At 34.2% G+C, this 13,810-nt stretch overlaps 1 protein-coding gene across 3 annotated transcripts in view; it reads left to right on the forward strand.

Moving 5' to 3' along the window:
* Positions 1 to 13,810, forward strand: part of LOC129748728 (probable serine/threonine-protein kinase DDB_G0282963) — a 366,662-nt gene that overhangs the window by 285,172 nt on the left and 67,680 nt on the right. Inside the window, exon 1 of one of the 3 annotated variants that reach the window (XM_055743424.1) lies at positions 6,030 to 7,418. The exons of the other annotated variants lie outside the window; for them this stretch is intronic. The gene's annotated coding sequence lies outside the window, so the exon portion shown is untranslated. Of the gene's footprint in view, positions 1 to 6,029; positions 7,419 to 13,810 lie in introns of those variants that run through there. 3 annotated transcript variants of the gene reach the window in all.

A 13,810-nucleotide genomic window follows, 5' to 3' on the forward strand; every position in this document is an offset into this window, starting at 1 on the left:
CATTTCGGAATGAAGTCAAGAGGAAAATTATTTTATATAAATCTTTGCTTATAGCAGCAGCTGCTGTATTCGCTTCTGATACAAATCCTATAGATAGGCGAGCAATCTGCGCGAATTCACTCGCGAATGGTTCACAAAATCCAGTTTTCATCATATTTGAGCAATTTTTGCTTGAGCAGGTCTTTTTAGAAACAAAAATATGCGCTTATGTTTCCAGTGCATTGTTAAAAATAGTTTTTACTTACCATTCAGATTTACTTTAGTAGACCCTGTTTATAATTCGTACTCTTGCCCCATTTGCAGTTCGTACTTTTGCCCCTTTAAGGTTTCTTGTGGTTCACAGTTTATTGTGCAAAGCAGAGGCATATTAATTAAATTCTTTCTTCGGCATTTGCTAGTGGTTGAAAACAACTAAACTGACACATTAAGACTTCCATTGAAAGCCAGAATTTTGATTGCTCAAACATGTTTGCCGTTATTTCAAATATTACATCATTTGGGCAAAAAACTGCTTTACCTTAGTACCTTAGTATTTTCAATTTTTCCAAATAAAAATTTTATTTGGATGAAGGCATTCCAAATCACTATCAATCCACGCCAGAGTCTTGAATTTTTCTGTTCTCGGTTTGTGATAATCTCAAAACGTACTTTTACCCGACTCGTACTTTCACCCCACCTTACTCTAGATATGTATGTTTTTCAACCCAATCTTACCTTTAGACCCAATCGAACTGAGGCAGTCTTCCTACTAAAGTACACTCGCATGACTTTCCGTTCCAAAGTTTTGTCTACCGGACCCGGTTTCTGCCTAGATTATTTTTCGTTTACGAAGCTGTTTTCCTCTTCGTTTTTCCGAATCAAATTTGGGACAGCTCCAATGCGTACTTCTTAATTTTTGCCGACTGACTCAGAGAAATGTTAATTAAAGTACACCTTTTGTGTACGACATTTTTGCGTATATAAGGTATTCAATCCGTTTTAGAATAAAGAAAATGTCGTTTACGAACAGTATGAAATGAAGAGGTCCTAAATGAGACACCTGCGGCACACCACAACACAACACCGGCACAACTACAGGTTTAGATATTTCGATATGGAAACGAACGATTTGTGTTCGATCGGTTAAGTATGGTTGTAACCAGGAGAGTAGATGTGGATGAAAGCCTTTTTTTTTAATTTGAAGATTAAAAGGGGTATGTCAATGCGATCAAAGGCTTTGCTTAAGGCTGTATAAATAACCTCCACATGAAAGCATTTACTCATAGAATTGATAACGTATGTAACGAATTTTAAAAGTTTTGATGGAGTAGAAGGCCCTTTGAAGAAACCATGTTGTTTGCTCGTTATTATATTTTTAACCAGTTGATAATTTTTTTTTCATTTATAATTGATTCAAAAAGTTTGGGGATGCAAGCCAATATTGCTATTTCTCAATAATTTCGTACATCTGACTATTTCCAGACTTGAAAATTGGAATTAAAAAGATTTTTTTCCTAAATTTGGGAACTTTTCTTTAATTTAACGACATATTTAAAAGAATCAGTTCAATTATCAAACACCTTGGTAAAAAATTTGAGCTCATGTATTTTTTCACATTTTTACTACTTACGGATGATATCAAAATCCATCCGGGGAGAAACAAAAACAATTTTTATGAAATGAACAAATTGGATCACTTTCACGTTTCCACCCTGTACAATACCACCAACGGTGACGATTTCCACGAATTGTACACCGTGAAATGGGATAAATCGGAATTGTGTTTGGACTTTTTTCTAGATGTTTCTGTTGAATGCAGCTCCCGATTTTCTTGAATTCAATCAAACTTCATAAAAACAGTAAAAAAAAAATTGAAGTCGATTTTGAAACAGCGGATTGTGTTCACCCTCCGATTTCTGTGAATAGAGACAATGGCTTATGAACTGAGAAACTCGTAAAATTTAGAGCTCACTGGTTCACTGGTGTTGGGAAAAAGTGGTAGAAATTTTGACATTTTGAAAATTTTACCATGCAAAAATGTTTTCAAAATCTTGGGGCGTTGTATTTTTTTACAACACTGCAGTGCATTGTTTCTATTTTAGTCGTATGTGATAGAAATATTGCTATTTTTGCATCACAGCATGCGAAAATACAACACGTGTTTTAAAAAAAACTAGAAGGCCACAGATCTTGAAAATGTTTTTAAAAGGCAAAATTTTCAAAATGTGCCATAAGTGTCAAAATTTCAACCACTTTTTCCCAACACCAGTGAACTTGCTCTTAGAACTGTAGAACCACATAATTTGAACGCAAATCCTAGTAAACTAGGGTTGCCATCCGTTCCGCAAAAGCGGGACATGTCCCGCTTTTTTGTTGAATGTTCCGCTGTCCCGCTTTTTCCTCAAAATGTCCCGCTTTTTTTCTTGGAAAACTTTTACAAAGTAAACTGACTAACACTGGAAAAAATCAAACTTATGACTCAATTTGAATTCTGTTATGAACAGAAAATCTTTCAAATAATTTTTTTTCTCAAAATAAGCAACATTTTTCATAGTTTGTATTAGGCAATACTGAATAACTCTAAAGGTCTAGCATTATAGTAAGATTCTGCTTCAGTTAAGTGTTCTTGGAACACGTTCAACAAATTTATGAAGAAAATATTGTTTAAGTTGCCTCTAAATAATTATGGATTATAGTTTAAAGAGATTATTTTTTGCGCCGGAATCTTAGTTAAATCGCGTTATATTATACAACCACCTTTTTCGACTCAATTGTCCAAAGTACATAAAGATGGAAGGTGATGGAAGTTTTCTTGAGTTTTCAAATTTATGATCAAATTACCATACAAATAAATTTTCAAAGGTTTTTTCAAGGTATCAAATACGTCGTTTACATGTACGACTTGAAATATTCTCTCTCAAATATCGTGTTAATTCAGAGAACCGTGGAAAATAACGGCGCATATGGCAAAAAAACCATGGAAATAAAAGTCATGTAGGAAAAATTGAGCAAAATCACTCTTCGTTAAAAAATCTTATGTACTTTCTACGAACAACTTTGGCTGATGGTAAACTTATAAGTTTGGCTACATAATTATGCTTTTTTTTAAGTTTTTCTAAAATGTCCCGCTTTTTTCGGCTGTGTCCCGCTTTTTCTAGGTGAAATGTTCCGCTTTTTTCTGAAAGTATCTGGCAAACCTATAGTAAACCCCTTTTTAATCACCTATTCTCGATGGAATGTAAGTAGTGATTACTAACAACATATGCTATTTTAATCATAATTTTATTTCACTATTTTGTTATGTTTTGATCTTGTTGAAAAAATTCTGCTAACTGGAAATTTTTTTTTGTTTGGAGCCAAAAGGGTATAAGTGCAGCACTTATTCCCTTTTGCCACCAAGTAATTTACTTATATCCCTTCGCCACCAACCCAAATGGCATTTCCAGTAAGAAGCGTTGTTTTTTTTTTCATTGGGACGAAAAATAAAAAATAAAGTGGAATTTAATTTGCATTTGAAATCTAAATCATGTTTTAAAATTAACCATCAATAGTTAGTAATTTCATTGCTTTTAGTGATAATTATAGTGAACAAAATATGATCAATTTTTGTATTTTTTCTATTCTAACCCCAATATATAAATTCCAAATTCCTGATTTCTGGTCATAAATATATGGAGTATGCCACCAATTTTGGTCTAGGATAATATGTATTTGTATGAGATAATTATCCTTATGAAAATTGTTGTTTGATGAGATTTACTCCAACTGACAAGACAAGGTTGATCTTCAGACATGAAATCTCTCGATTAACTGCACCTGGGTACATTTCTCATCATAACAGTAAAAAATGAATATGTTAATAAATTATTTGACTTGCACCTTATTAAATCCCTATGTTTTCTGAATTATATGAACAAGACAAAATCATATGAATATGGAATTTGTTGGTGGCAAACGGGTATAAGTGAATTTATTTGGTGGCAAAGGGGTATAAGTGCATGTGTTGGAGCCAAAGGGGTATAAGTGCAAAAATCAAAAATCATGTGTCGCCTCAAATAACGTCAAATGAACGTTGTTTTTTTTTCTAAAAAATGATGTCAAATGATTTGTTTTTATTTTAGAAGATCAAACTCATTGAATTATTTAAAAAAAAAGCAATGGAACTTAAAGTGATTTTTTCTCGAAATCAGCATTTATGCACTTATACCCCTTTGGCTCCAAGGCCTCATATACAAAATCTGAGGCAGACATTGGCAACGAATCGCAAAAATTTTCAAAGCAACTTTCTGCAAACCTTTCTCACAATTCAACATGTTTTCAAAATGCGCCATCTGCAATTTTTTGATTCTTCATACCTTGTTTTGGTTCGGTGTGTATTTGTTATTTCTTTTCACGAGTCTTTTGACATTCTGTCCTGTGTTATAGACTTTAGTAAGGGAAACAGCTGGAATATTCGAATGGATGCTTTTCTAATTATTAAAGTGGTCATAAATATTTTTTTTATTTTCATATTAAAATCGCTTCGCACATGTTAATAGGAGTTCCCTAAGGAAATGTCTAGGAGCATAGGAGGTGTAGCTTAAACGTAGATCGCACCATTTACCAAAAATGGCTCCTGATGCTGAACCTCTCCCTTACCAAACGTATAGACCGTTTCTATAGCTGATCATACTGACTTATTATTGTTTCAGAGTTTTTTCAAAACAAGAATAACAGGTTTATGATTGATACTAAAAAGTATCTTACTAACAATCCTTCCTTCATCCCTCATTGACTACTAGGATGTGGCCGGCACTGTTATTAATCTTTTTTTTAAGGGAGAGCACGAGTTTTGTGCATTGAGAATGAATAGCTTATCTCTTTTGGCCCTTGCACAAAATCGATGGCCTCGATCAATCACGGAGTACAACCATTGGCGATATTGAGCTCGTTCTAAATACTTAGCCACGCCAGCGATCATGGAATTCGAAATGTATACAACATGTTTTTTTCCAATTAAACAAAGAATTACCATTTTTGGAAAATTTTAGGTGGATATGAGTAGTCAAACAAGCTAAGCTAACCTAAGCTTAGTGAAAAAAAAATTAAGGCTTTTACAGCGATTGGAATTGCTTTTTATTATATTTGTCGAGGTTTGAACAAATTACAATTACTAATTATCAGGTTTTGAATGAGGACTTGCAGTACAGAATAGGTAAAACAAAGAAAAACATTTCCCATTTTGATTAAGTTTGAATATCTTGCACAATTGCAAGGTATATAACTTTAAATTTAAACTTTACCGTTATTTGCGAGTAAATTAAAAATCAACATAACTCCATTGATTTAAAGATTTTACGAAAAACATTCTTGAATTTTAATCGTAATATCTTAGCAAATACAGGGAATTATTTAAATTTAAATCAAATATGTGCAAAACTCATCAAAATTATGCTGGAACATTCTTTCACTAGACGACATTCCACATCACTACAATTTTGCAGTGTTTCCTAACATCGCATATCATGGTATAAAATTCGGCGACTTTTAAAAAAAATCGTAAGGAGAAGAATACTACAGATTTAAAATAATTTTGGAAATAAGTTCTGCTCAAGTCATATATATATCATTGGAGTGTAAATTAAAAAAAAAATGGTTTTTGGAACATACTTCCATTTTACACTTATAAATATGTTCTTGAAGCTTAAGTACTGAAATTAAAGTTAGGGCAACGTTACCCAAGCAGTCATATTCCACAAACTCGTACAAACCTGTAGTAACTCAGCTGAAAACGCTCAAACACGGCACCACCACATTTCGAAGGGGTTATACTAATCGGTTGAGTGGCTCGCTAGCAGCAGTTGAGTACTTGCTACCTAATAGTAAATTTGCGGTTTCGTCTACTAGCTCTGGAACCGGTTAGCTATGATGTTGTATGTAGGGGTACTCACCTCACCTCAACGAAACTCAAAATCTCTCACTACCGAGGGAGGCTCCACTAAAGCCAAGTGCCCACCCAGAGTTCGCCAATTCTCGCAGGGTAGCGCCATTGTTGATTGATAGGTTGCGTGCGCTGGACGGGTTTCGTGTTGTCTTTTTTGTCGTTGCCGCGGCGTTCACATTTGGCAACGACGACGACGTCCAGCAACGACGCGACGCCTCGTTTGGTCTCCGTTTGTCGGTGCGTCGCGGTTGTTTCGAGTGTGGCGCTAAGATTTACGTTTCGGTTCAGTTCACCGTGTGGGCTTCAGGCGCGACATTCTAATTCGGCTGTGACCCGTAAGCTTCCGCTTTTGGCGGCTCAGTAGTGAGGTCGAATTTTGATTACAGTAGTGAAACTTTTATATTGGTGGATTTTTACTCGATTTTCTGTGAATTGGAAAATTGAACCCCCAAGGACGGTTCCTTGAGCAGGTTCAAGGTGGAAAGTTTATAACTTTTCCGGAGAAAAACTTCCGGTCCAAGTGTGCTGTGATTGGTGATTGGATTCAGAGCGAGTTTGTATTTTCGAGAACACGTGATTGCCGGTCCGTGAAGATTCCGCTTTTTCTCGAAGCGAAGTGAAGACACACGAACCGGAAAACGGCGCCCCATCTTGGCTGGCCTTAAGAGTTAATCGTTTCCATCAGCAGCCAGCAAAACGCAAGAATAACATCATCGGTAACGAATTAAAGTTTGCCATCCACGCGAGTCCAAAAGTTTACGTGCTTCAATGGAAGTTGGAGATTTTTCCCGGGGTGAAAACGTACTTGAAGAAAGAACAACATCACAAGAAGTAAAAGCCGAAGCAGTGGCTGTGATTGATGGTTGATGTTTTCCAGCGGTGTTTTTCTTTTTGCCCCAACAAAAACTTGCTCATTGTATTGCTGCAGTGAAGCAAAATAAAAGCGAAGGTTAATTGGATGCGCAGGAAAAGTATGGAAGAGTTGTACTTTTTGCTAATTGATTATCACCCTCATCGTTGTTGTCGTCAATAGCCAGGTGCTGTTTGGAGTGTTGAGAAGGAAGGTGGCAACTGGGATTTCCACCTGGTTTTAATGGGTGGGAGCTTTTCGAGAGAGAGTTTTTCCCGCCTCTATTGTCACCAGGGGTTACAGAAGCTTTGGTGTTAGTGTGTCGCCGAATGGTTATTGTTTTCTGCTTAAAGCCGTTGAAGCTGAATTTTCACAGCCAATGCGTGAGAGTGAATTTCGTTTTTTCTAACCCTATGAGATTGGTTGATTTTTAATGAAAGCAGTACACGACCATGCTGATCTTCTATACTGATTCATGAATTCCACAGTGAAAGTGAAGTGGTTGTTCCTGTGAATCAGAGAGTGCGACAAAAGTACAAGCTTTGTGACAAACAAGTTGGGGAAAGTTTGAAGAGAATCTTGAAAATGTGAAGATAGTGACAAAATCGATCTCAAAACTCTCCCAGTGGATTATTTTTACATACTACAACACAACAACATAAACTGGTGAGTGTAACAATGTTGTAAAATTCATGAACTTTTGGGGAACAAAACCGAAGCCTTTAATTAAAAATATGTTTCGGGAAAACATAAAATACTCTGTCCATAACTCATAGCTTTAATCTACAGCTTGAAATCAAAATACCCTGCAATTCGATTTCTTAAAACCTATAACCAATATCTGAAAAATTGTTAGGAAAAAATACAGACCCCGTTCGTTTTTGGCAACATCCGATTTTGGCAACATCCGATTTTGGCACATGAATCAAAAACATGATGAAAAAAATAAAAAAATAACTACAAATGGTCGGAAACTGACAAAAACGAACGTTTTTGATAATAATAATAGTTCTTTTGTAAAAATAACTGAAAAACACGATGAGAAAAAAAACCGTTCGATTTTGGCAACACTCGATTTGAGCAACACTCGATTTTGGCAACACAAAATGTACGGGCGTATTGCCAAAATCGAACGGGGTCTGTAGTTACAAAGTTAAAAATAATAATACAGTCTAAAAGAGTTTATATTTTCTGATTTTCATGCTTGTTAAGCTTTATTGGCAGATAGCTGAACCCTGAGTTGAAGGAAGAACCGCCTCATGGTGAGGGGGGGTGGCTGGTTAGAGACCAATTTTTTTTTAAATAATCTATTTGCTCCAACAAAATTTTCTAATAAAAATCAACACTATTATTGAAATCCGAAAAAAAAACTTGATGATTTGTTTACATTTGTGATTTTTAGCTGATATGTATAGGAACTGAATTAACTATCAAAGTAATAAGCCGCCAGTTTATGCGATTTGCGTTTTTATATCGAAATAGTAGTCCTAAAATTTTTATCTTGATTGTAAAACTCAATTAACAACTACATTTTGAAAACGCACAGGATTTTCGGAAATCACGAATTAATTTTTTTATGAAATGCTTATCAAAATTTGAACAAGGATTTCAAAACAATCTGTATTTCTTATTTCAAATTTTTATTCATTTTTAAAATAAAAAATCCCTAACTTGCAGAATAACAATTTACAAACAAAAATAACAAAAATACAATTTTGATTTTAAAAATATGCCACCAGAACCTCCGAAATGAGATCAATCTCATTTAAAATTTATTATTCAGTACAGAATTTTTATCAACAAGATACAATTTTCTTTCAAATAAAAACTGTCGCAGAATTCTAAAACTGAGATTAGTTTTTGAGATTTTGCCATCAGTTCTGAGTTAACCCTTCCTTTCATAAATTAACAAATTTGCAACAATTAATGTATGAAAAAGCTAAAAATCGTATTTTATATAAATTTTTTTTCTTGATGTACCTATCATTTCTAACTATTAAAAATTATTTTTAAGGAAAAAAAAAATCATGAAATGAAGGGTTAAGATTGCTACTCTTGAATTTAAATTGACTGCAACATTCCCAACATGAGGAATATAATTGACTTAAAGCATGGATCACTACAAATCTGGACGCGTTAAAACGGGTCTATCTCGGAGCTATGTAAACGAAAAAAAAAGTTTTACAATCAAAATGTAGGATTTTTATTGCACTTCAAAAGAAAAATAAGAAAAAAAATATTTCCATGTTTTTTTGATAAAATTTCGAACTTTTCGTCTAGAACCACTCATCGAAGTTTGAACACCCTATTCACTGACCTCAGCGGCCATTTTGTTCCACAATCTCTTCATCTCTGTTGCTTCCCGAGTCGTCCTACCATTCTTCTTCATCTTCTGCTTGACAATTGCCCAAAATTTTTCGATAGGACGGAATTGAGGGCAGTTGAGTGGGTTGATGTCCTTTTCAACAAAATCCACCCGTTGGCCGAATACCACTGTAGTACCTCCTAGCTGTAGTGGCAGCATGCCAAATCTGGCGAAAACTTTACTGGTCTTTTGTGAGATCTATTGTACGAAAAAAAACATTTTTAAGGCACTCCTCCTTGTACATTTTGGAGTCCACGGTCTTGTTTTTCACAAAAACCGGGGTTTTTCGTCCGCAGCTGCAAATACCTTGCCAGATCAAACACTTTCTTGCAAACTTATCGGCAAAAACGAATTCGAACTTGCCGGGGACATCACCCCGACCAGTGCAGTGGCTTTATAAAATTTTTGGCCAGGAAGCTGCCCAAAATCCATCTTCGCGTACGTTTCGTCATCCATGAGGATGCATCCGTCGTACTTCGTTGGAATCTTGTTATATAACTTCCGGGCACGTCCTTTGGCTACAAAATTCTTCTTCAATGTCCGGTTTGGTTGCTTACTGGCCCGATAGGATCGTATTCCTTCGCGGAGACTAATCCTTCTGACGGTGTACCGGTCGACGTTGAATTTCTTGGCGATGTCGTAGTCCGACTACCCTGTGTTTGCCTTGATCGTTCTCAACACCTTCAAATGCAGTTCCTGATTCTTAGGTCCACTATAACGCTTGGTATGAACCTGCCGATCGATAGTATGCATCTCACGGAAACATATGAGAACGCTGCACACGGTTGATTTGAGCATTTTTAACGATTTCGCGATTTTTTGAACCCGACCCGTCGGTTTTTAACGTGATTTCCCAAAATTTATTTTCGTCTCGCGGCTTCCATCACGTGTAACTTTTTTGGAACAAAACGAATCGTTATGAAATTTTCAGCACTGATAGAGGAATCATTTCCGAAAAAAGTATTGTCAAAACATTCCAGATCCAACAACTAGGAGCGCAATGGTATAATAAACAGTGCCTCCAGATTCATGGTGATCCATGCTTTATTCTTGTAGTTTATAATTGAACTTCAAAGTGATTTCCAACTAAGAACCCAGAGTTAAAAGAGATCACGATATTCAAGTTCTTAATAAAATATTAAAAAAAGTTTTTTTTCCTGAATTCATACTTTCTGAAGAAAAATGTTGTTCAAAAGAATAAAATTATTGAATTATTTAAGTGATGCAAAATGAGCAAGTATGTAAGGCCGTGAAAAAAAATGCTCTTCTAAAGAACCTAAAACAATTTGTTTAAAATTACTAATATCGAGTAAAAATGTCAGGAAAATCTATTTGATATGGTTAAGAGCCTACACAGCCTTATCAACGCATTTTACCTCCAATATTTTTAAAACTGTTTTCACGATTTTCGCACTTTAAATACTTAAGAAATTGAAACTTTTCTCATGTGATGTTTTTAGAAGTATTAAATAAAGGCTGGACTGCAGAGAAATTTAGTACTTGATTCTCATGGGATAAAATCTGTGTAAAAAAAGGTTTTTTTTTAGTAAAAATGTAAGGTTTAACATTCCGCATGACCTTATATTTTATGTGATTAGTCACAACAACATAAATTTTTAAATTTTTTGCACAACTTCATTCACGAAATTAAGTAATTATCTATTATAAAGTTTAATGGTAGGGTTAGTGTGCCTTATTTCGCTATATTGAGTCAGGGTTTTTTAGATTTTATATGAGTAAGCCTTATCTTTAATTTTTTGATATGGGTTTTTTGGTAATACTCATTCGGTTCTTTGAAATACTCATTTAAAGCTTTAATCATGAAAAAATAAGTGTCTCCATGTTCCGAATTTGGCACTAATTGTTCCTAATTATTAACATATGAATTCCTAATTATGGACGTTCGAGGGAAAAGTGTATCGGCGTACCTAATTATACAATTTTTGTTCCTGATTTTGCAAATGGTTATGTTTCTTATTATTTTTATGAGAAAAATCTTGAAGCTCGCCATTTCATCATGACCTTTATAACTTTTTTGGAATGTGAACACAAAAACTAAAGACAACATATCAAAGGATAAAACCGCAAATATAAAATGTGGAGGATGAGAAAAATCCTACATTGAAGAAACAAGTCAATTCTTACAAAAAAATTGGAACACCATAAAAACGATGTCAAAAAAAAAAATGGTGAACCGGACTTGCACAACATAGTATCGAGTACGGTCATGTTTTTGATTTTAAAAATACCAAAATTACGGAAAAAGTTTCGAAATGCAACACCAGAATTTGTGTTGGGGCGATAACGACGTTGTTAACAAACAGAAAGATTCAATTAATTTCAAATCAGCATACAAGTCCATTTTACCAAAGATCTAGACACTGACAGATCAATGTAAACATAACATCAAAAACAAACAACAGACAACAAAAAACAGTACGACTATCGCTTGATAAAGTTAGATAATTATCTTTTGTAAAAAGGAAAATTATACAATAATGAAATTTAATTTTTAGATCCACTGAGGAGAAGAGAAACGTCAAAAGAAGCTCGAAACGTTAAGACCATCTGGCAAGTATTTTCGTTTTAATTTTCGCCACAAAAAGTCGATGAAAACATCAAACAAGAATATGAACATATTAAACATTATGAGGCCGTTAACGTTAATAAATCATTGTTTTGAAGAAAATAGTAGAAGTTGAGCTTATTAAAAATCAAACTTACCTTTCTAAAAGACTGTTGAAACTTGTTTGAATTTTTCTTTTCTTCCAGGGAATTTTGAAAATTATTTTAATATAAGATAGAAGCCATCTTGATAGAGGAATTTCGATTTCATCAATGATATTATCCCCTCCGATAAAATCTCATTCCATAAATACGAAGACATGCATCACCCAGAGATATCCATGATTTGAATGATTGATTACAACCCCTTCCCTCCCCAAATTAGAGTAACATCACAGTTTAGTCGCCGCGTTTGTTGAACTTATCAACATAGAATAAGAAAAGGCTTATTAACAGAAAATATTAACTTACAATATAAAAATCAACATATTTCCACAGTTTTCCCCTTATTGCCTTATAGAATTAGATGTGATCAAAAGACAAAAAAAACAAGTTCTGATAACGTTGAAACTTCCCTAGAGTTTATATGTTTTTAAACTTTCAAAAGATACAAACAGATTCCATTTTCGAATGATGATTCCAGACACAAGCGAGCTTGATCTGGAAAATTAATCAACTATTTTAAGAAGATTTTTTTTCAAACAGTATTTATACTTTTGAACACATATTAATATTAACACATTGCGGACCAAATACGAGATATCTGGTTTTTTCCCTTCACGCGATTGCGCTTTACTGAGAAGCATGGCTCAAATATGATATATTTTATAAGGACACTTTATTCTACATAATTGTGTACAACACTTCCGATAACTCAAGGATACTAAATTGTGGAATTTGGTCAAGCCGTTTCTGAGATAGAGAATGATATATTTTGGTGTTTTCAGTCGTAAATTTCGTCGCGGTCTCTAAGGTTAAGACGATTAAAGATTTTTCAGACTGTCATTTTTTTATAAAAGCGTGCTAACATCGAAACAATAACTGCAATAAAATCAAGCGTAAATTTGGCGAGTAGTGGAGTAGTGATACAAACGGATAGTTATAAAATCGAAACAATACAGTTTAATAACAATCACAAGCCGATAGATCATTTTTCAATTTAAAACCATTTATTTAACAATTCTTTGAATAAAGTTATGATAAAGTAAGTTTTAACATTTTCAGGTCAATCAGATCCATGTCAGAAGCATCCTATAACTTCGATATAGTTTGGAACACTTTGGCTATGTCCATAATTAGAACACACTTAAAAAAGTGTTCCTAATTATGGACATAGCATTTCTATTTGTTTTTATTTAAAATACACACGGTATTAACCATGGCCGTAGGAACGGGGGGGGTTTTGGGGGTTAAACCCCCCCCATGAGGGTCCAAAAAAGCAAGCGAGGTATTCTACTCTACACTCAAAATTTTAAATCCATAATCAAATTATGATAATAGAGCAAGTCTATTCAAGAAAAACAATCTAGACTAAAAATTAATTCCAAAACCTCAAAAACCCATTCCAAATTCAAAATTTTGCTACAATTTTTCAAAATTTTCTCACTTGTCAGATTTTTTTCACCACGTATCCGGGCCGAACAAATCCGGGCTGTTGTATGTAAAAACCAGGCAAAATCCGGGTATTTGATTTCAAAATTTTCTACCAAAATCCAGGCAATATCGGGCAATACAGATCAAAAGTTAGGAATCCTGATTCGGTTTTGCATTTCATATCAAATTTGAATCATGTTTTTCGAAAATAATTTGTATTTTCAATATTTTGATAATCATTTTCCGAATATGAAAAAAGAAGAATTTTGTTCTACATTTTAAATCGAAGTTCTCAAACTTTATTCTAAAACAACATTTAAACTTTAAAAGCTTCTAAGTGGCGATCCAAAATTGAAAACTCAGATTATTTATTTTTCGACCGGGAATGATTTATAGGTTATGTTCGGCTTTCGGTCTTTCGGTCAAGATTTACAACACTTTTTATGTGCTCTTCATCCAACGTTTCGAATTAATATTTATTCTTTTTCAAGGAATCGAACATTCGTGCTATAGTCTGAAACAGATGCGCTCCTAA

This window comes from Uranotaenia lowii, chromosome 2 (assembly GCF_029784155.1).
Source record: "Uranotaenia lowii strain MFRU-FL chromosome 2, ASM2978415v1, whole genome shotgun sequence".
In the NCBI taxonomy this organism is placed as follows: Eukaryota; Metazoa; Arthropoda; class Insecta; order Diptera; family Culicidae; genus Uranotaenia; species Uranotaenia lowii.